We start from the raw sequence: 25,098 nt of genomic DNA on the forward strand, positions 1-25,098 counted from the left end.
ATAAGTAATTTTGTCTGAATTGGGCTAAATGAAAATGGGTGGCCAGAGACAGGAGAAAGAGGCACTGCAGACATTTGCCAAAGAGAGAGTGGCAACATGTGCTGAGAACATACCAAGTGCCATCAAATTCACGTGGCAAAAAGCCCTTGTATTTGTGAATGAAATGTGAATGAAGCCCACTGAAGTGTGATGAGTTTGGATTTAAGATCATTCCTTCTCTAGAGCCAGCAAAGCAGCAATGGGATAAAACCCAAAACACTTGAGGCTCTGGAAGCTCTGGTGCTTTACACCTCTCAAGGAAGAGTTAATTCTCACCTAAAGGACAGGAACCCACCTCTGCCCTCCCTGTGACTAAATTACCTCCTGTTGTGAGGGTCTGTGTGTCCCTAAGTGTTTAGCTGATGCTCTAGACCAGGAGGAGATGGCCCACCAGCCTCATTTTAAGGACCTGATCTGCCTGGCTTGGCCCTCAAATCATGCACTCTCTGAAACCAGTCTGTGGTCATTGAACAAGGTTGGGATAGTGTTTTTCCAGCCTCACTCTTCAGACACTCCAAATTAGTGGGTGCTGTTGGCAGCTATAGAATCTCTCTCTGCCCCAGTGCCCTGTGCATGAGAAGAGGATGATAAAGCTCCTGGGGTGTCGAGTACTGGGTTGTTGACTCCAATAATGGCAGTGGAGTTCTGAGAGGGTTGTGGACACAGCCCTGAGCTCAAGGGCAGTTCTCAGTCAGAGCAGGGTTTGTGCAGTGGCATGGGCAGTGCCAGACCCCTGGGACACCTCTGTTCCTAGGGTTGCTCTGCTCCTCCCTGCCCAATGACCTGATCAGCTCCTTACAGCCTTGCTCCTGGCACCCTGTTTCATACCATGTGCACAGGCCAGCAGGATTACAGACCAGCAGCAAAGAGGAGGTGGAAATTAAATTTCGGCATCCAACAATAGGAAAAAAGCTGCCAGGGCTGGAAATCCATTATGGGCAGTGCCTGCCCTGTGAGTGCCCAACTCTCCAGCCTTTGAAGCCCTTTGGGGTAGCTTGGTGGGGCACTGTCATACATATTTTTGTGCCCATTCTTTTGCTGATCACTTTGTGCCTCCCTGAATTCCCCTTCTTTGGACAGTGGGGTTTGTGGTGTACAGAGCAGGCCCCTGTCCTGCCAGTCCCACTCTTCTTTATCCCAAAGGATTGACCATTCACAGAGATAAATATTTGTTCCATCAGAACATCAAAGTATTAATTACCTGGTAAAATTTTGATTTCAGAAACACCTGCTAATAAATGGGAATGCTGGAAGTGGAAGTTGATGGGTATCCAAAGCTAAAGATTACCTTTATCAGTAGGGCATCTGTCATTGCTTAATTAAGATGCAAATCATCACTGTCTCCATGGTGACAAAGTCAATTTTTCATGTCAATGAAATACAAACAGCTGGATGTACCAAACTGAACTCTCTATAATGGAAGGAAAAACATGTCAGGGCTGGCTACAGCTCAGCAGTGCTCAGCCAAATCCTGCCTCATCTCCCTCTCCAGCCAACCAGAAAGAGGTCTGTGAGCATGGCCAGGTCCCAGCACTCACACCAGTGGTGACAGACCAAGGCAAGTGCTTAAAAAGGTGCAGTCAATCAAGAAATAATGGGCTGAAGGGAGCTTGTTACCCTTTGCTCATGGCTGAGATCCCACCAGCCCTCCTGGGTTTGCCGGCAGGAAGAGCAAATCCCAGCCAGGGCCGTGGCTCTGCAGAGCCTTAGGAGCCACAGCCACAAAGAGCCATCTTGCCCAGCCTGCAGGGAGAAAAAAGGGCATTAATTATAGGCAAGTACAATAATTATGGGAGTCATAAAGATGTTTAGGAGACGTGCTTTCAAGTGGGATGCAGGAGTGAAGATTTTTTCTGCCCTGCAGCTGCCATTTACTGGGTTTGTGATGAAAAAACCCAGTTGTCTACACTTCTTCTGTCACACTCACTTGCCGGCTGGGCCATGAGGTCTTGTACACCCAAAGTGGGTGAAATACAAATATTTAGGCAAAAGACCCTGAGCTACCAGCATCAGTGACTGTGATTTGTGCCTCACCTCAGATCTTGGGGCTAAGCTTGTTTGGGTATAGAAATCCCCACACCCACACCTGAAAAGAAGCTGATGAAAATGGGAGAATTCAGGACCCACAAGAATTTTTTTAAGCCTGGACTTCTTCAAGCCTATCTCCTGCCAAAGCTGGGTCCCTTGCCTGGTTGTTGTTGGTATTTTAAAGCAGCCACTGCTGGCAGCTGTGTGACCCCAACTCATTGCACAACTCCAGGGATCCTGTTGCTGCCTCCTGAGGGACTTTGGAGACTTCTTCACCTGTCCTGCCTCAGTTTCCTGCTTTCTCACACTGAGGGATAACAATAACAACCAGGTGAGAGATACTGAGTCCTGTCACAGCACATGGCCAGGGTACCTGTGGAAATCATGGTGGTCATATTTTGCTTTGGTGTGGGCTCTGTTGCATGAAATGAAGTGGGTTTTCCTGCACAGAAAAAGCCAGTGGTTGCCCATGCACCTTGGACTTGGTGTGTGCTGTAGCCTCTGCTCTGGTGGCTCCTCATGCAGCTGTGTGTGTGCAAAGCTGCTTTGTTACCACTCAGAATTTATCTCCCTTTCAAGAAAATAAGATTTTTCAGCATGAATAAACTGCATCCAGAGTGAGAGGTTAGGTCCACCTGAGCTGCAGCCAGAGAGCAACTCTTGGGTGTAAATGAGCACTTAGGTACCCTTGGAAAGAAAGAAGCTTGATTGACTCCCAAGACAATGTCTTGAAGCAATTGAGGAAAGAGTAATTTAAAAATCACCTAGAGGCAACTGTGGCAGCAGGGATAATACCCTCTGGCAGCAGCAGAGGGCTAATTGCTCCAGTTTGGAATTCATGTGATCATTCATTAGCTCTCATTTAAAAATTATTTACTCTGCACTGATGCGGAATTCTTCATCTCCTCTCCAGCCACTCCACAAATATCAAATCTGGACTAAGATCACTGGCAAGGGGGATGCTGAGCTCTGGGTCGCTCTGTGGGGAAAGTGAGGCACAGGAGGCCTTAAGGACATACCAAAGCTCTGCAGAGTCTCCTCTGCACTGTGGCTTCCATCTTGCACTTCCTTGGGCTTCCATCCTCTGCACTTTCCCCTCCCCTTCCCCTCCCCAAGAAAAGCAGTGTGAAGGCAAGACAGAAGTGCTATATGTGAAATAAAGACCGAGGGGGGGTATTTGACATTTGCATCGATATGTTGGTGTGCCAAGTGTTACACAGAGAACAGGAGACTTTTCCCCTTTAATCCAGCTGGAAGGCTGCCTTCAGGATGTGAATTTCACTGCTGGCCCAGGAACCACTGCTCTGGGAATGGGACAGAGGCAGGACCACCAAGCAGAGAGGCATTACTGAGGTCAGGAAACACTTGTGGTCGATCCTCTGCTATCCTCAGTTTCCACCACAGAGCCTTCATTCATCCGAACCACAGTCACACACTCGCCAGGCCTGGGGAGCTGGGTCTCACCCGAGCCTGTGGCACAAGCAGGATCAAGCCTGGGACAGCCTTTGGGATGGCCTGACATGTGGATTCTGAGCTGGTGGAGATGGTGCCAAGGTCACTGCCAGCCTCCCTGTGTCCCTGGGGCAGTCACTGTGAGCCCAGGCTGTGCCAGGCATTGGCCTCAGCAGGTTGCTGGGGCCCGCAGTCCGGACTGTCTCTCTTGCCTGCCTGGGGTGAGGAATTTCCATCCACACCTCTCCAAAGCCCCACTGGACTTGCTTTTCTGTCTGTTTTCAGCTTTACCCACATGACTGAGGATGTGATTGCCACTGTCACCCACATGCCAGTGGCACAGAGAGTTCTCTTTACTTGAAGGCATCCTAAGAGCAGTAGCTGCTTGCTGGAGAGCTTTGTCACTGCCCTACCACAGCTGCCCCAGAGAGAGGGTTTATCTCCTACCTTGTGCCAAACTTCATGTTCCTGGCCTGAGCAGAAGCAATAAAAGCAGTCCCTAACGAGGGAATCTCCTCCATCAAGCTCCCTGGATGCATCCATGCTGGAATGATTCTCAGATGGCCTGTCCTGCCTACACACGGAGCTCATTTCCTAGCACAGCCTGCCCTTGCCCAAGTGCCATCAGCTGAGGCACGCCTGGGAGGGAGGGCAGAGCCCAGCTCACGCTGGCCACAGCAGTGGCTTTTCTGGAGCTGTGATATTTGTTTTCCTCCCACATTAAAGGCTTGGGAAAGTACAGCACTGATCAGAGAGCCAGCAGGACAGAACATGCATGGCTGATGGCAGGTTACTGTTCTTCCTAATTAAAGCCAGGTCCTGGAAAAGGGCTGCAACTGTATTTATTATACCTGTGCTTTCATCCCTTCTCTCTCCTGTCTTCCTTTGCCACTTCCAGCTGTTACACACCATCTAGATCATCTCTGTCCAGACTACTAATGAATGCCTTGTTAGAACAATAACTGGTCTCTTATTTAGTAGACTCATAATGATTACAACTGGAGCACATTATCAGCCATAGGGCACAATCTATGTCAAACTGCAGTACACAGCCCTGAGGTTTATGTTCCTTGGTGTGATTTCTTTTCCTTTTGTAGAAGCAATTATGTGCATTTGGCTGTATATTGCTATTGCTGAAGCCTTTTATGCAAGAGTTAGTTGTGCACTATGCGATGAAAGATGGAAATTCAAATTACAGACCGCAATATGAGACCAGCAAGTGGGCTTAACCAGAAAAGAAACCAAATACAGAAATGCAGTGTGCTCCCAAAAAATGATCTGCTTCCACTCTCCTGATGGATTACATTGTCAAGGGGCTGGATAATACTGGAGGAAATAGCAGTAACTGGATGTGTTCCTGTATTCCACATGTGGCTTAGCAGGGTGCTGATGGAGCTCATGCCTGGGTGATTCCAGCAACATTCAAGGATAAAGCCTGAGGAACCACTTTTTGCTGTTCCTTGTGTGGATAACAAAATACAGCTACTGGTATTTGCAGTTATTTCAGGAGTAAAAACAGCTGAACTGGGGCTCTGAACCCCAGCCATCCCTCTGGACGGTGTTGGTCTCAAATCCAAGTAGCCCAGGAGGTGTGTGCACAAAGCACTGTGGCATGAGCTCCTTTGCCAAGCTTCTTTAAGTAATATAAAGCCTTATGACACTGAAAAAGTTGTGTTAAGAGAGAACTCACCACATTTGCTTTGGAAAAAAAAAAAAAAATAAAAAGATGTGGAGAGAATGGTGGGAAGTTTTTGGTCTTTATGCAAAATACTCAGTTTCCAAAAGCAGCTGGACATCTGGGCACCTTGATTTTTGGCTGCTGAACTAAAAAAAAGTGTTTTGTCAAGAAGTGGCAAACATCAATTTTCAACCAATAATCTACATGGATGTCTAAAAGGGAAACAGCAAAGTAATTGCTAAAGTAAAAAAAAAGCAATTTTAGGATTAAGAACAAAATGTGCCTGGGCTGGAGTTTCCCAAGAACACTGTCCTTTAGCCTTTTTCTCCCACTTCGCTCATGTTATCCAGTACCTCTTTAGATAACAAATTACCAGTATATACAGAATCTGCAAAAATTTATATTCTTATAGAAGAAAAACCCAAGGCTGAGCTTTCAGTTGGATGTTTCTTGGTTTTGCTATCGTCTCTGTAATCTTGGCTTAATAACTTCCGATGTGCTTCAGGCACACTTATTCTGTGTTCGCTTTTGGAAACTCCTGCATCACTTGCTCTGTATTTCAGAGATATACTGAAATACTTTTGCAAAAGGCTTGAGAAAGGGCTGTACTCCAAGATGTGCCAGCCTGGCTTTTCCTAGCAGAAATTGTCTTTGTCCATGTGCTACCCAGGAGCTCTGCACACAGGAGTTTTTGGCTGCATGTGGACAGATTCTTTGAAGGCTGCAGCAGGTCCAGCAGGTTTCAGAGGCATCAAACAATGTCCTTGCACAGCAAACACTTTCAGGATCTCCAGGGAGATCCACAGGGCCCTTAAACCCAAACCAGAGGGCATTCACCAGCAGCTGGAGGGCAGGTGTGCACAGGGCACAAACTGCCTGGGCTCACCCCCCATCTGAAATAATCAGAATTAAACCAGATGATTTATGGACATTTCAATTTCTATCAGAGAAGTATGGTCCTAGGGGCAATTTTCATGGAGTTCTTTTAATTGATTGTAGGTGGTGTGGATGATTTACTGTAACCTATTGGGCAGTACTGGAACAAGGGTGTCCCAGGCTTGCATGGAGTCTTCTGCTGCTGCTGTGTGGCCCATAAATAACATTTACATGGGCAATTAATTACTTTATAAGGGTTTAGCTTGTCTGAGAGCCTCCCATTTGCTGTCTTTAAAATAAACTGTTTCCTTTCACTTTTTGTAGAAGTTGTTCTACACCTCCAGTTCCCTTCTAATGTCTCAGAACTGTGCAAACTTCATTATCTTCCCCAAGGCATTGGGAATTGGGATTTCCCTATGCTTACTGCAAATGCCAGTTGTCAGTGCCAAAAAAATCCTCAGCCCACTGTGTTCCCCTGAAAGCACCATTCCCTGGGAGCTGTTTATTTTGAATTAAGAAATGCTGCAATACGGATAATTAAATTAGAATGAAACTTAATATATAGAAATAGTAGTAGGAGAGAAGAAGCATGGGAGCCTGAATTACACCTGACAGAGGAATGTGGCATTATATCTAAGCAGAGGATGTTTTTCCCCTTTCTTAATATATCCCTGCCCTGTTTTTGGCATGAGATTCAGAATTTTGATATATTTCAGTGGCTTTCAGAACTTTGGATAATGACTGTTATTAAGTGTAAGTGTGGTTTTTGGTTGTGTTTTTATTTGTTTGGGGTTTTTCCCCTTCCTCCAAGGAAGGACAGTCTTGCAGAGGAAGCATTTTTGCACTTCTCTTGAGAGCTTGGATTGGCTCCTGGCTCCTCCACAGACTTCTTATAACTTTGGTTCCTTCTTTCCTCTGAGATGGGGAAAGGAGAGCCATGGCTGGTTCTGGAGGGTAAATCTCCCCAGACAGAAATTGTGTCCCTGGAAGACACTGTCCTAATCAGAGCTCATTATCCAGAGGAGGGGAACTTGTCCTTCCCAGTCCAAAGCAAAATCTGGGGATGGTGTTGTCCCGACTTGGGCTCTCCTGAGCACCTCTTGGCTCACCAGCAGCAGATGGAGCTGCTTGCCCAGACCCCCAGGAGGAGGTGAGGCAGGCTGGCCAGGCTCACTGGGGGAAGGGCCAAGGCTTGGGACCCTGGCACCACAATGTCTGTTGCCCCTCTCTGGGACCCCCAACAACAGCAGGGCATTGTCTCTTTTAATGTGACTGCCTTCCAGTGCTCTTGTCCTGTTGTCTTATTGACCCCGTCCACCCCCACTCGTGGCTGCACCTGCCTGTCACTTGAACCTGGGTGGCTGCAGATGTGAACAGATGTGAACAGCACTCAGGGGAGGGGGTACCAATGCTTTGTGTCCTGTCTCTGCTGCAGACACCCAGCCCAGCCTAGCCCAGTCCAGTCCCTCCTGAGACTGTGACCACATTTCTCATTTTCATAACTGCATTGTGCTGATCACTCTCTGATCAGCTGGTACTCCTCTGTCATTTCCAGGAGGTGAGGTGCACAGGTATCTGAAAGCTGCATTTTTATTGGCTTCCCAGATTCATTACCTTGCATTTCACACCAGTGAATTTTGTCTCTCCCTGCTTACCTCAGTCCTCAGGATCACGAGCTTCTGTTTTATTCTGTCTTTGCTTACATATTGACAACACCTCTAAATTTTACCATTAGCAGATTTTGTCAGGCATTTTCTGTGCCCAAGTAATTAACAAAAATATTGGTGTCAAAGCTGTCTCTTAAAGACCTTCAGTAATAATTTCCCTCCCTCCTGATCCCTGCCTTTACAGCAGTGCATGATTCTATCTCCCCTTCACGCTGCAGCACATTTGCAGTTCATTTAGTTTCCACCCTTCCCATCTGAGCTGATGTCTCAGATGCTGTTTAATCAAGTGCTTTCCCCCAGACCCTGTGGATGAGCTCTATTGCACTCTCTGCATCTAGAAAGCCTTACGGAAAAATTATGTTCCTGAGCTAACTTTGATAAGACCATACTGCTTGTTATATCATTTATCTCCATTATGCTTTTCTTAAAAGTTTCATCTTAAATCTTACATGCCTTTGAGGTCAGACTTGGGACTGATTTTACTCTTTTCCTTCTCTTCCCATTAAACTTGCTGTTTTCAGCCATGTGATGACATTTTTGGCTAGACAGATGAGTATAAAAGGCTTGTTGCTGCCCAGAGGTGTCACATGGGATTCAGGAGGGGAAGCTGAACCTTCAGTCTGGTGGATATGAAACTCCTGGAGCTTAGGGTCAGTCTGACTCCTCTTGTTTCAGTTGATCCTCTTCACCATAATAAATAAATCTTCACCATAAATTTTCTGCAGGAGAAAATCTTCTCAGGCTGTAAAGATAAATAAGTGACCAGTTGTTTCACTTGTTCTTATACATCTACTTGATACTTCCCTGCTTCAGTAACTAAAACATAATAAGTAAGTTTAATGAAAATAAGTTGAATGCATAAATTAAGTCAGTTATTTTTGTGGCTCATAGAACTTATGAGTCTTCTGTGGTGACACAGAAATACTTGGGAAGGATTTGCTTGAAGTGAACGCAGTGGGAAGCACCTTTTGATGGATGTCATTTGCAGGGAGTTGTACAGGCTTTCATTGATTTCAGTTTGTGGGAGTGCATCTCATTCAGATGAGAACAGAATTGAAGCGGAAAAAGGAAAGGAAATAATGGGGTTGAACAAATTCTGTGAAAATTATGAATTCTACTGTCAGTGGGAAGGTTTAAATAGCAAACGCTTCAGTTATATTCACAAATGCTTTCCTTAAATTGAGCTAACTGCAAATTTCAATATTATTTCCATATATTGCCTATTATAGAGCTTTTTGAACCCATTCCTGTTTGATTCCTATGGAATTATCACAGCCCACATGGTTTTCCTCCCTGCAAGTTTCTTAGGAAATAGTCAGCATTTATTTCCCTGACCCTTTTCAGTATTTCAATAATACTTAGTAGCAAAAATTGATGTTTCATGGAGTCATTGCCTTCAGACAGACTCCAGATAAGCAACAGTCCTGTGCTGAATGCAGAAATAGGTTAAATATTTTTTTCACATGGAGGTATGAAAAAATTATATTGTTTAAACTAAAATTCAACTAAAAATTATCAACATCTCAGAAAAAGCAAAGGGCCCATAGCTTAAACTGTCTCTGTTTTTCGGTTGGTTTTGGTTTGGTTTTTCTTTTGAGAAAACATCTACAATTTCTGTAGTCTTCATGGCTCAGTCTTGCTCTCCTGAGATCACAGACCATTTTGGAAGCACAGAAGATGCATGTTTAGAGACGACTTTTGCTAGGCATCCTACAAGGACCTGGAAGCCTCAGCTCTCTCCATGTGGTGGTCAATTGAAACTCTGCTTGTTTAAAAATGAGAGAAGGCTAAAAAGAGTTTGGTGAACAGCTTTCAAAATGTGTCAAAACTAAAATATAAAAAAATATAGGATAACATTTTAAAAAATACTTCAGGATGGAAGGCTTCCCCCAAAGTGGTAAAGCCCATAGAAGATTGAGATATAGAAGAACTGGCATGAGATCATAGGAGAAAAACTGGAATTTATTTTTGGTCAATGTTCACCTTAATGTATCCTGGGGAGCATCTTTACCTGGGACTCAAGCTTTATGCCAAAATGAAGTGCTGGTAGAACAGCTTATGGAAAAAGTCTGGAAAATGAAGAGTTACACTCAGGACTGGGTGCTATTTATCATCATGAAGCCAAGGAAGAATCAGGCGAACCATTCACAGTGGTGTATTTTCCTCCTTAAATATGGCACATTATTAGAAAACAGAGAGGTGCTGAATTACTACCAACTTCTGTAAAAATGGCTGGGGAGGGCAATGCCTGGGAAGTTTAAGTCTTGGTGAAATTTAATAGAAGCTCACAGTTTCTGGCTGCCCACATCTGACGTGCCCCCAGAGGCAGGAACATCACTTGTGTACCTCTGCAGAGCCACCTGCAGATCTTGTTCTGGATTCCAGGAGAAACAAGCTCAAGCCCTTCAGTTTGTCTGCAGTCTCAGGATCTTGGTGAAGCTCCACCTGCTCAGCTCTTGGCCATCTGCTGGCCTCTTCCACCTGCTGCAGCAGCATCCAACCTGGCACCCCTCCTTCCACCCTGCTTCCATCCTTCTCCTCACACACAGACACCTTCAGCTTTGGATGTCAGGGAAACCCCTGGTCTGGGAGAAGGTCACTCATCTTTAGGAGCTGCAGCTCATGAAATTATTTCTACAAAATGTTCTTTTAATTGGTAAGTACAAGGAAGTGACAAGATGTGTGACGAGCATAAATGTTTCTGAGTAAGTATTCTGGGGACAGAAAAATCAAGTGGTATGCAGAGATCATTTAGAAAAATGCTGATTTGGTTCAGAGTATTAGTGAAGCAGAAAACTGGCTTGGAACATGATTTTTAGCAGCTATCTTGAGAACTTTATCCATCTATATCACTATTTTCCTCACAAATAAGCCAAGGGACTAGCTTGCAATAAGCAGACTAAAGACAGATTCTGTTTAAGAAAGAGCAGAGGACTTTTCCAGCGCTTTAAAAATGGACTTGTTAACTTGGCTGTTGTCAATGAGCAACTTCTGGAACTGCACATACCTGTTCCCCACAACCCTTTCCTCCCTGAGAAAACTTTATATCCATTCTCTCAGTGTGGAATTCTGCATTTAACCAGTGGGATCTGCAGAAAGGATGTGAGAAAGGCACCCCATCCCTGCCATATTTGGTTTGGCAGGTCCATCTACCCCCTTTTCTCGCTCTGGACCCAGACACTGTTTACAATTTGCTGCTGGCTCTGCACAGCTCCAAGTGCAGTGTTTGCCATGGAGCAGCTCCACTCCCTGTGCATGGAAACGTGCAGCTGCCTCAGAGAGGGATGCGTGGGAATCCTGTTGTATCTTTAGCCTTAGAGACGATAATTTGCAATCACAGCCACATCCCAGCCAAGGAGCTTCCCCACACACATTTGGAAAGCAGCTTGGCTGCAGCTTGTGACAATCACTCATCTTTTAATTACTATCTCAAATCCTTGAAAATATTTTAATAATTCTTTGTTTACAGTTTGGTTACAGTTGTTTGAAGGAACTCTTGGGCACATCGTTCTCTTTCAAGTAAACAGGCCACTAACTAAGTTTGCTTTGAACCCCAAGGCACAGGTTTGCAGAGTTCTTCCAGCCTGACTGAGCATCCCCAGCCCTGAAAGTGTTCAAGGCCAGGAATGGCAGATGGAGCACGGGCCCTACAGGACTCCTGTGCCCTGCCAGAGTTCAGGCAAGGCTCTGAGGGCATTGAAACAGTGCCTGTGAGAGGCAAAGGAGGTGAAAGTTCTATGGGTTTTATGGGTTTTATGTATGAAATGTTCTCTGATGTGACTCATGTCACCATGTTACAGCCCCCAGCAGCTGCATGGAGCAGCTTTCCCCAGTTCCTATTCAAGATTTGCCCACCTGGCTGTGTCTTGGGTGGTCATAGATACAAAACTGTGTACATCTCAAATGCTTTGCTGTCATTTTCCTCTCTGAGTCTCCATTTCTGCTCAGAACCTGCTGCACTCCTCTATTCTTCATCTGCAGGGTGCATAAATGAAATTAATTCATATTGACTTATTGACTTTTTCCCCACATTGACCTGAACGTTTGAAGGGCCAAAATATGATTGAATATTTGCATGCATGAATAAAAGGCTGATCAGAGCAGTGTGTAGAATAGGCAAGTACATTCAGAGAGTAGCAGGAGGAGGGTTGCTGCCTTTTCACTTCAGGCTGAGCTGTGAGCTCCTTGTACTTTGGTTTACAGGGTCCAAACAGAATTACCATCAGCAAGCAGAGCAGCTCTCATTTTTGTAGCCTCTGGGTCAAACCAAACCACAGTGCTGAGCTGTTTGGGTCCAGCCCATTATTCTGTACCATGTATACATCTGTACCACAGAATTTGCCACAGAATCACAGAATCATGGAATTTTTGAGGTTGGAAGGGATCTCTGGAGATTATCCACTCCAACACCTGTGCCAAGGCAGGGTCACCTGGAGCAGGTGGCACAAGGACACATCCAGGAGGGTTTGGAATGTTGGTGTTTCCCAGTGTGGATGAACCTTCTAGAGAAAGTTGGGGGATGGCATATGAGAAGGAGCAGGGACACAGGTGGCTTGGAATCTGCTGTGCCAGAGGCATTTTCTGGAGTTTGTTTACATTGTGACACCCAGGGCACCACTTTCCACCTGGAAGTAATATAAAAATCAGGGTATTTGGGAGCCCTTCAGGCTGCTGATCATAACAAAGAGGAGGGAGAGGAGCCATGTGGTTCCTGCAGAAGGCATCAGGTGATAAATGATAATGCTGCTTGATGCTGTGTGACATAAAAATATCTATTCATGGCCTAAGGATCCTAAAAATGTAAGGAAATTCACCTCCAACAGAGGCCAGTAGTGAAGACCTCAGGAGCTGCACTGAGGCTCCCCCAGGATGCTGTCCTAAACTCCAGTTACTTGTGCCTCATGGAACTGCTGGACCAGAGATAACGACCTTAATGAATGTTGCTCATTATGTTTGAGATGATGATCATAGGTCATCTCAGTTGTTTCTCTCCCTGACTGAGGAGTCCTTTTCTATTAAGAATTTTTTTCTACAGGAACCTCACTATATATCTGATCAACCCATCACTCTTTTCTTTAATTCTTCAACTTCTACAATATTAAATTTATGTGATACTGATTTTCACATCCCCTGAGCCAGAGGATCAGATCTATCTTTGATGTACTAGCATAGGTTGTCTGTGTTCTTTGCTCCTTCTCTAACCCTTTCTTATCAATGTACTCTTTGTTCCAAGCTGATATTCTCATATAACCTCATATTATAAACCCAAGATTTTCCTCTGGTTGACAATAGCTCACAGATCATCATTATACAAGCAAAAATAGGATTATTTTTCATGTACATCACTGTATATTAATCTCCACAGATTTTCATGTGCCATTTCATTGCTTGGACACCTAGTGGCACACAGTGCTTTTGCAATTTTGCTGTTAACTCATGTCTACTAGCCTGAATTTGTCATCCTAGTTATTGACCTGGATTGACTTCCTAAGGTTCAATTCATAAATACTCAAAGCAGTTTAGTCTGGAGGTGGCAGGTCTGATAAAGCAGAACAAAGATGGGTCTGTTCACCACTTACCCTGATTCAAAGGAAAAACTAAAACCTCCAAATCTAAGATTTGTACCTCAGCTCTGGCACTAATTTTGCACTTCAACTTTAGCATCCCCTGATGTGGACAAGATTCCTGTGGTCAACATGTGGCTTTTAGACAATAATATAAAACAACAAAAGGCTCGAACCAAAAGGCATGCCATGCAAGAAGTCTTTTCTTGCCCAAAATTGTTCCAACAAACCTTGTGTACAATTCCACTGCAGCAATTACCCTCCTCTTATACTTCCCTCTGGACACATCACAACAAGCACCTTTATCTTTGACACAGCACTTATTTTCCCTGTATTCCCTTAGCTGGGTTTGTTTTCTACATAAAAGCTCATACTTGTTCTTTTTAAGAAAAGATGCTTTCAGTAGAATTTTTTCCCTGCAAATCTCTCTGAATCTATTGTGGCCTGCAAAATAAACTACTTTAGCAGTATCTCCCTGACCCCTTAGATTGAATCCTCCTGTCTGCTCGTGGCTGCCCCAGTTCAATATCTCCACTTACTACAGATGCATCTTTTGCTTATTGCTGTGCTGAGATCATGCACAGCCCAATGGCTGGGAAAAGCTTTGTTTTCTCTTCTGTCAGGCTTATATCACACTCAGTATTTGCCCATCACACCACTTTCCTGGGAAATGTAATATGAATCTTCCTCTCCTGTGTGTCTTCAGCCTGAGCACTGGGGGAATCTGAGTCATGGCAGATCTGTGATGAATTTTTTGGTTTCTCTTGTATTCTTTTGAAGTGCATACTACTGCTGCTGATAAATGCACACTCTTCTCTCTCTAGATATCTCTCTAGATATGAGCATTGACATTTGAACAATGAATTATGTTCCCCTGGTCATTTCCTAACCAATTTTTCTGATGAAACTGTGAGGCCTTGGCCTCTGCTCCGTCTAAGCAAACAGCAGCCTCATGCAATTTGCACAAGGTATTGTTTTCCTTCCTTTGAAATGCCTTTCCTTGCTCATCACCATACAACCCTTTTCTCATTAGAATACACAATTTCTGTTGTGATTTCTCATCCTTCCATGCATAATGGCAATTTTTTTACATGGCCCTATTTTGCTCTGCAACTCTGAGATTGCTGGAAAAAGTCCTTCTGCTACATGGTCAGAGCATGAGTGTGGGCTGTATCCCATTTTCCTGAAGCTGGGCACATCCTGGTGGCTGCTCTTGCCTGTGTGTGCAGAGCTGGAAACAAACGACTGTAAGTAGCAAAAGTCCAGTGGGAGATGCACATCACTTGAACAATGGTATCAAGTAACTCTCAACAAAGTAGTGACTGGGTCTATTGAAAACAGTCTTGATTTTGCATCCTCAAAGCCCTTCTGCAGTGGGGAAGGGTGATCCCTTCCTGGAAAGCACAGAAAGAGCCACCCGAGGTGTAACCCATGTCAGGGCTGAGTGTGATACCAAGCTCTGGGTCACAGGGCTTGCAAGCTCTTCAAGAGAGCACAGAAGTCCCACTGCCCTGAAAATGGATCAGCTATATAGAAAATCCTGGCAGCTTTCCCTAAATCCCTCCAAAGGGGAAGGCTCCACTGCCTCCAGGCACACACAGACCTTCAGTGCTGCCCTTGCCATTTGCTACTTCTTCCCGAGACACACAGAGCCCATTATTATCCTCTCTTGGCATTTCAGGTTTTACTTGGAAACTTTCTTCTGGTTTTGCACAGCTTTTCAGTTCTGTTCAGTTGCCCAGCTAATGTTTTTCAGTGCCTCCCTGTGAAATTGTGGGCACAATGCACACCATGATCAAGGTATCTGGAGTCACTTCACAGCACAGAAGTACTGAAGGCAGCATTTACTGTTCCAGTATTTTCTTTTTCCAGGAGATCCTACTCTCCAAGGGCTCATATTCAAACAAAATCAGTCTCTCTGCTCCTTCCTTGCCAGCTGGTCTTTTCAAAGCTGCCTCTGGAAATGCATGGGGCAAATTCTGTGATCCTTCAAGTGATGGCTGTGGAGAGGCTGATGAAGTGGAACCAAAGATGATGAGACTTCAGTAACTGATGATACATCATTTCTTCATGAGGTGACAGATTGGTTTGTCTGGACACCTTGGGCTGCATCCTTGGAAGATGCTAAAATGTGTGAAATCCCTCAGGAAAAAAAATAAATTAAATTCTCTATTATCTTCTTTTCAAAATGCCCAACATCCATCAGGCAAGGTGAGTTGTGCTGGTGTCTCCTTGGGGACAACAGGCACCCTGCTTCAAAGGTGAAAGGTGCCACAAGCTGCAGGGTCAAGGCAGAGCTGTCTGAGGCAAGTGACTGTATGTGAATAGTTTTTATCCCCATCTCTCTTATTTATTTGGTTTAATATTGATATGCAATGCTAGAACATGAGGAGAGATAACAGAACCCTCCCCACTGAGAGAGAGGAATTTCCTGTGGTCCTCCCTAACATTATTTTCTTTTCCAAAATGCCTATGAGAAATATATGGAGGTGTTTTACCTCCTAATACTTAATTTTGGTTAGGAGCTCTGGACACAAAAAATCAGGAGCCAGATATATGATAGCAGCCCTTTTTCATTTGGGATCTACTGCTCTAAGAAAAGTGCTTTTCCTATGGGCAGGTCAGCAAATTCTAGCCTTTGTGATGCCACCAGTTTGCAAGGTGATCACTCATGCCAGGCAGAAAGCAATGGCCCCACAGTTTTGTAAAAGTGTCCAGTTTGGGCTGGTCTAGAGTGTGTTCAGAACTCCATCAGGTACTTTTCCTCCCCATCAGCTCTCTGGCAGTGGTGATGGTGAGGGAAGGTGTCCAGTGTGCACAGAGCTGCTCAGTTGGACCCAGTGCTGCTGGAGAGATGGACAATGGCCTGGAAAGGGGATCCCACCTCAGGCTACCGTTTTGGTGGGTTTAGAGTTTCTCTGTCCTTCCCACTGCTGTCAGATGCTGTCAGTACATTGAACCAGATGTGAGAATGAGTCTGGTGGTTAGGTTGTCATCATTGTCCAATTAATATCCAATAATTTACAGGGAGTGTGCCTTACAGGCCACCAGAACAAAGAAAATTTGACTCTGCAGATGAATGAGCTACATCTGCTCAAAATGCAGCTACATCTGCTGTCCCCCAGCTCCTCAGAGCATCCCTGCACGGGGCAGTTTCTGCCTCAGCTCTGGCTGCTCAGGGCACAGCCCAGCTGTGCTGCAGCCACAGCTGGATCCTGATGGACATTCCCTCTGGTATTGAACTGCCCACCAGTTGTGTTGCAGGGACAAGGAGCATTTCATTACCTGTCATAACTGCACCTCTCTTAGTGAGGATGCAGGTAGAGTTTCAGTGAACACTTCTCCAAGCTTGTGTGAATGACTGCAATAAAAACCCTGCCTGCAAAAAAATTTAATTCAAGAGGTGTCTTCCCTTGTTCTGTCTGAGGCACAGCTGGGAACTGAGAAAACGTCCATTCCATTTCTTACAGGAAAGCAGCTTTCTCCAGGCTAGAGGACGACTGACAGACAGACCATACTGGCAACATTTTCAACAGAAGTGGCTTTAAACTGGGTTTAAAATTGCTTTTGGAAACACACCTCAAATTACAATGCAGGCAGGGTTTTGGTAGATATATAACTGTACATGTGTTTTGTGCATCCCTGGAAAGAAGCCCCTCCAGACCCCATCACGTGAGATCTCCTCTCCAGCCCCTCATTCCCACCACTGTGCTCTTCCTTCTCCTGCTGCTCCACTTCAGCACCTCTGGGCATCATTTTTAACTAACACTTCTAATGCTCCAATTTCACAGGTTCCTGGTGTATAATTAGAAGTCCTGACATCCTTGTCTTCTTCCTCCCTGGTGCCATGGGCCTGCTGAGAGGAGGAGAGAGGCTCTGCTCCCTGTCTCATGGCAGAACCAGCAGCAAGCCCTTCACCAGGACAATACACCTGTCAGCATCCGTCAGGGTCCCCGTAATTAGCTCCAAAGTTAACTGCTTTCCATCTCCCAGAAGGGCCAACACCTCTGTGTTTATTTCTCACTGGAAAAAAATTCCTCCCACAGCCACCTAAGAGTGCCTGCGAGCCCAGAGAAGTGAAAATTCTCAGTGACGTGCAAATCTCCACTTAATATCCCCCAACCTGACATCACGATGCTTCCTAAACAGAGCTGTCTTTGGCAGGAACTACACAAAGCTGTGGCACTGCCAAGCCAGGGGGCCACTCAGTTAGAGGAGTTTTCAGACAAAGACAAGGCACAGCGGCTGTATTTTTAAAATTCATGTATTTTCCTATTTCTCCCCACAGAATGGATTATCGCAATTAAGTGTTGCTGGGAATGGAATGGAAAATAATTGGGGAGAAGGAGGAGGTTTTGCACAACTAACTGGGGCATTTTCCAGCAGAGCTGAACTCCAGAGGCTGCACAGCCCCAGTCTGGAGCCCTCATTTTCACTTCTCTCTCCTGCCCTTCTTTCTGGGAATGGACTTAGTCTGGTGGTGGAGCAGCCAAGGCAAATGCTATGCTGTAACTCAGACTTGTGTTTAATTTACCTCTGCCACCCATTGCCAGAGATTATATATATATATATATATATATATATATATTTTTATAATGTCTATATGACAAATTATTTACAGCAATAAATACAGCCCAACTGAGGGCCCCACCAAAAGGTTAATGAAAATTTTAACACTTTCTTCAGGGCAGCAGAACCAAATCAGAAACAGAACCTTTGTATCCAATGAACACCAATGAAAAAAATTCTATTTGTTTCAAGTGACCTGGATTGGACCATACATTTTTGTACTGTGGGTCTTAACACTGTCTATTAACATGTTAGTTTATTTGTGTAGTTCTTAATAATTGCTTTTGTTTTGTTACTGGGATGGGTGGAGTGAGATTTCTCTCCCCCATTACTGTTTGTGTGCATAAAGCACTTGGTAGGATGGTGTCTGGGATGGATGATGATGATACTTGGAGGAACCAGAGCAACTAAAACCAGGCAATAAAAGGAAGAAAGGGAAGGGCAGGTGTGGGATTTAAGGTTTAGGGATCTTCACTCTGTACCCTGTAGAGAAGCAGGTCTGGGTTTGAAGATGATTAAGGAAGTTTATTTCTATTTTGCCCTTGGAAACCTGAAGACTTGTAAGAGACGGTCCGAAGATTCTCTCATCTGTCTCACAACCGTCTGAAGGACAGAGACTGAGACCCTGAACATCACCAGGGACTCGGTACAGGGGCTCTGGCCTGGCTGAGGTGCATGTTTGCCAAGTGATTGTTTGCAGGTACCGTGCTTGCTGTGCTACCACGGTACGCTGCCCTCGCTCCGGCTGGCGAGTACAGACTTGTAGCCCACACCTGCCCCCCTGAGCAATGGGCCTCTTCACCGTGCTCCTCAATCTCCTCTGGTTTTGGCCTTGTGGCCCTTGCTTTGTAAAAGACTGTAAAATACACCCCAAAACTTCCTGGCACTTGAGATCTCCCCAACGGACAGAAGACTCTGCGTCGGTGGACGGCTGAGTGGACTTTGACGTTGGCAGCTATAATCCCCTTACTCTCTTTTCCTTACGCTTTGCTTTCTCCTCTTTTCCCTCTATCGCATATTAGTGCTGATGAGCACTCCATAAACTGTGTGTTTTGCTGTTGAAGTCCCTGGTTTGCTGATAATCTTTTGTACTCTAAGACCGACTAAAAGAACCGCATCACGAACGCCACCTTGCGGATCCTGACAGAGTGGTCAAAGCCCTTGCTGCTTCTTGTGATACCTGACAGGGACGCCCTCTGCCCTTTGGGACAGTGTGGCAGTGGGGTTCTGAGACCTCTCGTGTGCTATCGCCTGCTCGAGCATGGGGGAATAAATGGGGATGGCTACGATGGAGTGCCCAAAGATATATTTGAATTCCCACAGGGACTGTATGGTCTGAGGGGCTGCATCCAAAGACCAGGGGATGTGGTGAACTTCACAATAGACGGGGTTCCCTGGGGGCACGTGTCTGATTGCGACCGCAGCACAGGGGTTTTGACCTTAAAAGTCTGAGCTCCTGCCTATTTTGGGATGACTCCATTAGCCTCCCCCCAGCACCCCGCCTTCCAAGGCCCCAGCTTTACTCCCTCCATGTCAGGAACCCAGTTCAAGGTATGACCTATCCCAGCTGATTAGGTTCCCACAGGACAGCTACAAAGAAATGTGACGTAGAGAAACAGAGAGAGCAAGACAGCAGGAGGTTATCAGGCAAAGAACTAGACGATCTTGAAAGCCCTTCCCCAGCCAAACCATCCCATGATTCTAGGTGATGTGTGGATGTGTATATTAACTTGATATTACTAGTAATATTATTATCAATATAATTATTTTATTTATACACTAGACTACTATTTAATCTTCTTCTTATTCCCAGACTTATTATTACTATTTACTACTACTACAACTACAGTTTCTTCTTCTTGCACTTCTAACTCTTCTAATTCTTCTAATTCTTCTAATACTTCTTATTCTTCTTACTCTTCTTATTCTTCTTACTCTACTTACTCTTCTAATTCTTCTAATTCTTCTTACTCTTCTTATTCTTCTTACTCTACTTACTCTTCTAATTCTTCTTATTTTTCTTACTCTTCTTATTCTTCTTACTCTACTTACTCTTCTAATTAGTCTTATTCTTCTTATTCTCTTTTTCTTCGGATCTTATCTTTCTTATTCCTTGACTTATTATTCTTATTTACTACTACTACAATTTCTTCTACTTACTCTTCTAACTCTTCTTATTCTTCTTATTTATCTTATCTTCCTTATCCTTCTTATTCTTCTTATTCCTAGACTTATTATGTACTACTACAACAATTACTTCCTCTTCTTCCTCATCTTCCTCGTCTTACTCTTCTTAACCTTCTTATTTTTCTTAGTTTTTCTTACTGCTACTACCATTTCTTCATCTTCTTCCCATGGTTTTTGCTGTCTTAAAGCCTCACGACGGTGGGTGGGCTGCAGGCCAGCTGCCATCTGCGGGGCCTGTGCTGGTACCCGCAGCGGGCACTAATCCTCCAGCTGTGGTGCCAGGCAGGGCCAGCAGCACAGTCTGCGCAGCGCCTGCAGTGCCCGCCTCATGAGTGAAGGATGTTTCTTGCGGGGGCCCGGCTGGCACTCACCCCAGGCCTCCCGAGGCATGGGCACTGGCAGCTCTTCTCCTGCAAAGCCTCCCAGTGTCTGCGTGCCAGCTTCTTCAGGGAGCTCCAGGAGGCTCACTCCGTCCCACTCGTCGTCCTCGGGCAGCAGGGGCTTGACCGCGATGCTGTGTGCCCTCATACTTTGCCTGTTGTCTTGCTGGAGCTCTTTGTCACGGTAATCTTTCCAGGTTGACTGCGTGGAGGGTCGATTACCGAACTCTTCGGGCACCTCCTGGCTGCTGAAGTCTTCCTCCTGGGAAAACTCTTGGTCAAGGGACTCCTCCCAGTCTGACGCTTCTTGGTAGCAAGCAAATTCTTTTTGTGAAAGCTCTTGCTCTCTGTATTCTTCCCTGTCAGAAAGTGCGGGGGACCTAACAACTTCTTGGAGGGAAATCCCTTGCTCCAGACATTCTTCCCAGTCAGAAAATTGGTCGAAGCTCCTGCCTTCTCCTATTGACACCTCTTGCTCATTGTAATCATCCCAGTCAGAGAGCTCATGGTTGACACTGGCTTCTACCTGGGACAGGTCACGTTTACTACAGCCTTCCCCCTGGGACATGTCCTCGTAGCTACTGGTGTCTCCTTGCAGCAGCTCTGGCACTTTCTCATCTTTCCATGGGGGAAGCTTAAGCTCCCCAGCCAATACTGCCTCCTCAGCCTCTTGCTCTGCCTGGACCGAGCCCCTCTCTGCCTCCTCGTCCTCCAGCTGCTTGCTGAGGGCCAGGGATTGCAGTGGGCTGGATAATGGGCTGGGGGAGCAGCTTGGACTGTGTGCAGCAGAGATTGGGACCAATTCCCTTTCTCCTCCTGGAGCTGCTGCATCTTCTTCTGCAGCCATGCCTTGCTCCAGGTCCCCCTGTCCCTGTGTCTTCTGGGCCCATTCCTGCATCTCCAGGCAATCCTGGCTCATGGTCTCAGAGCTCAGGTGCTGGGCTGAGTCCAGCTCAGCCTGGCTGCAGCTTGGGCTGGAAGCAGGGGACGAGATCGGGACCAATTCCCTTTCTCCTCCTGGAGCTGCTGCATCTTCTTCTGCAGCCATGCTTTGCTCCAGGTCCCCCTGTTCCATTGTCTCCTGGCCACATTCCTGCATCTCCAGGCAATCCTGGCTCATGGTCTCAGAGCTCAGGTGCTGGGCTGAGTCCAGCTCAGCCTGGCTGCAGCTTGGGCTGGAAGCAGGGGACGAGATCGGGACCAATTCCCTTTCTCCTCCTGGAGCTGCTGCATCTTCTTCTGCAGCCATGCTTTGCTCCAGGTCCCCCTGTTCCATTGTCTCCTGGCCACATTCCTGCATCTCCAGGCAATCCTGGCTCATGGTCTCAGAGCTCAGGTGCTGGGCTGAGTCCAGTTGAGCCTGGCTGCAGCTTGGGCTGGAAGCAGGCGACGAGATCGGGACCAATTCCCTTTCTCCTCCTGGAGCTGCTGCATCTTCTTCTGCAGCCATGTATTGCTCCAGGTCCCCCTGTTCCGGCGTTTCCTGGCCACATTCCTGCATCTCCAGGCAATCCTGGCTCATGGTCTCAGAGCTCAGGTGCTGGGATGAGTCCAGTTGAGCCTGGCTGCAGCTTGGGCTGGAAGCAGGGGACGAGATCGGGACCAATTCCCTTTCTCCTCCTGGAGCTGCTGCATCTTCTTCTGCAGCCATGTATTGCTCCAGGTCCCCCTGTTCCGGCGTTTCCTGGCCACATTCCTGCATCTCCAGGCAATCCTGGCTCATGGTCTCAGAGCTCAGGTGCTGGGCTGAGTCCAGCTCAGCCTGGCTGCAGCTTGGGCTGGAAGCAGGGGACGAGATCGGGACCAATTCCCTTTCTCCTCCTGGAGCTGCTGCATCTTCTTCTGCAGCCCTGCTTTGCTCCAGGTCCCTCTGTTCCTGTGTCTGCTGGGCCCATTCCTGCATCTCCAGGCAATCCTGGCTCATGGTCTCAGAGCTCAGGTGCTCTGCTAAGTCTAGCTGAGCTTGGTTACTTGCTATGGGGCTGTATGTGGCATGGACTGACCTGTCTGTCTGTGCTGTTGGAATGGTCTCGCCCAGGCCAGGAGACGCTGGTGCCTTTTCCACTGCAGGAGGCAGAGGATTGGTGGGTTCCTCCTCCCCAGCAGTAGCAGCCCGGGCAGCAGCAGCTGTTGTCTCAGTGTCCAAGGGACTCCTCGGGGCAGGAGAAGCGCTGGGCAGGTCCTGTGCTGCCTCTCCTGTCTCCTGGCTTCCCTCACTGCTGGGAGAGCTGGGCTCCAGCTGCGTACCAGCGTGGCCATCCTTGTCTCGCTCTTGGGACAACTCTGCGTCTGTCTCATCTTCTTCTCTTTGGAACACGTCTGGATGGCCTTGCACGTCTTCTTCCAAAGGTGAGACTTGCTGGTATCCCTCAGCTTCCCACAGGGACAGCTCCTGGCCTGTCACATCTCCTTCCCAGCGGGACAACTCTTGGTATGTTTCCTCATCTTCCTTCTCCTGCATCTCCTGAACTGGCACACTTTCTTCCCACTGGTATAGCTCTTGCTGTGTGCCTTCTCCCCACTGCTGGAACTCTTGGGGTTTCACAGCTTGCTGTGTGGAAATTTCCTGCACCATCGCTTCTTGCCACTGGTAAAACTCCTGAGTTGTTACTTCTTCCCACAGGCAGAGCTCTTGGCCACCGAGAGCTCCGCATTGGGAAAGCTCTTGCTCCGCCTCGTGTTGCCTCTCTGTGTCCATGTTGACCAAGGCTGGGCCCCTCCTCCTTCTCAGTCTCCAAGAGCGGCAGGACTGAGCTACCCCCTGCCCCCAACCTGTGCCCACTCAGGGCCGGCTTTTCAGCCAGCTGGGCAAGGGGCTGGCTGCCTTGGAGTTGGGCTTCACCTGATCTCGCTGTGTCTTGGACGTATCCTAGCGCCAGATCCCGGGAGCTGCTGCCTTGCGCCACGGCGGCTCTCACGGGACTGGCCACTGCAAGGTTCTACAGCCCCTGTACACCCCTGCAGGGCGTGGCTCCGCCGTGTCACAAGGCTCTCTGGGCACCGCAGGGTTCCACATCGCCAAGGGCCCTGACACATCACGCCTGTGTTGCCAAGGGCCACACCCACAGCCCTTCAACGGCCAAAGCCGCCGCAAGTGTCATGGGGCAGCCCCTGGGCTTGTGGCCTTCTAGCCCCTTGTTATCATCTGCTTATTAAAATGATCCAAAATGCCTCTGCCCAAATTAAGGTGCAAACCACATCACACTCCCAAGCCAGTAGGATGGGTTTTAATGAACACTAAATGAGAGAGAAAGACAGACAGATAGAAAGAGCAGACGAGTAACAGAGACAGATTAAGTAGAAACCCTCTCTGCTCTGTGGATGCCAGTAGAGTCCCTTTGATGCTGTCCATCAGGTCTTCTTGGTGCTGAGGGTGCCCCGAAAACCTGCAGTTCAGTGGACTAATACACATGTGGGCCAGGCGGGAATGCCCAAGTACCTCCCATGGCAGGGGCCAAGTTTGACAGTCTCCTGCAACAGACTCTGGATCTGTTGCATCTCTTTGTATCGTGTGCAAAGCAATGTGAGGTGCAGAGGTAGAAAGAAATGGGAAAAAGGTCTCAGAGAGAGAGCAAGAGAGCAGAAGGTTATCAGGCAAAGAACCAGATGGTCTTTAAGGCCCTTCCTAAGCCAAAGCATTCCGTGATTCTAGATGATGTGTGGATGTGTATATTAATTTGATATGACTATTAATATTATTATCATTATAACTATTTTATTTATTCACTATACTATTATTTCATTTTCTTCTTTACATTTTCTAGTTCTTCTTCTTCTTCTTCTTCTTCCTAGACTGATTATTTATTACTAGTATCATTGTTTCCTCTTCCTCTTCTTCCTCTTCTTTTTATACTTTTTCTTTTATTTCACCTCATTCATTTCATTCATATTTTTCTTCTTATTCTTCTTGTTCTTTTTCTTCTTATTTTTCATATCCTTCTTATTCCTAGACTTCTTCTTCTTCTTCTTTACTACTACAATTTCTTCCTCTTACTCTTCTTACTCTTCATCTTTCTTACTGCTGCTACTATTTCTTCTTCTTCTTTATCCTCTTCCTCTTTTTCCAATTTTTATTCTTATTTCTTCTTCTTCTTTCCTACTGCCATTTCTTCATCTTCGTCTGATTATTATTCCTGTCTTAAAGCCAACTTTCATTTCTTTTGGAAGAGCTGTGTGTGTCAAAGAGTCATGCAGTGTGCCTGGGGTCAGGGGAGCAATACCTCCTGCCTGTTCCTATTCCTCATGGACGAAATCCCAAAGGATCAGCATGCAGTCCTTTCCGGGTTAGGGGAAATGGCCTTCGTTTCCACCAGGGGAAGTTCTGATTCAAGATCAGAAACACTTTTGCCCTGAGTGAGTGTGTAAGAGACGGTCCGAAGATTCTCTCATCTGTCTCACAACCGTCTGAAGGACAGAGACTGAGACCCTGAACATCACCAGGGACTCGGTACGGGGGCTCTGGCCTGGCTGAGGTGCATGTTTGCCAAGTGATTGTTTGCAGGTACCGTGCTTGCTGTGCTACCACGGTACGCTGCCCTCGCTCCGGCTGGCGAGTACAGACTTGTAGCCCACACCTGCCCCCCTGAGCAATGGGCCTCTTCACCGTGCTCCTCAATCTCCTCTGGTTTTGGCCTTGTGGCCCTTGCTTTGTAAAAGAC

At 46.5% G+C, this 25,098-nt stretch overlaps 1 long non-coding RNA gene across 1 annotated transcript; it reads left to right on the forward strand.

The window, feature by feature from the left end:
- Positions 1-1,694: 1,694 nt before the first annotated feature.
- Positions 1,695-4,777, forward strand: LOC148185251 (uncharacterized). Its single transcript, XR_015773855.1, has 3 exons — positions 1,695-1,813; positions 2,300-2,398; positions 3,318-4,777. It is a non-coding gene; the product is annotated as an uncharacterized LOC148185251 (long non-coding RNA).
- Positions 4,778-25,098: the final 20,321 nt, after the last annotated feature.

The sequence above is a fragment of the Pseudopodoces humilis genome, chromosome 1 (assembly GCF_049639895.1).
Source record: "Pseudopodoces humilis isolate 2021_Gansu_Grassland_sample_001 chromosome 1, ASM4963989v1, whole genome shotgun sequence".
Classification (NCBI taxonomy): Eukaryota; Metazoa; Chordata; class Aves; order Passeriformes; family Paridae; genus Pseudopodoces; species Pseudopodoces humilis.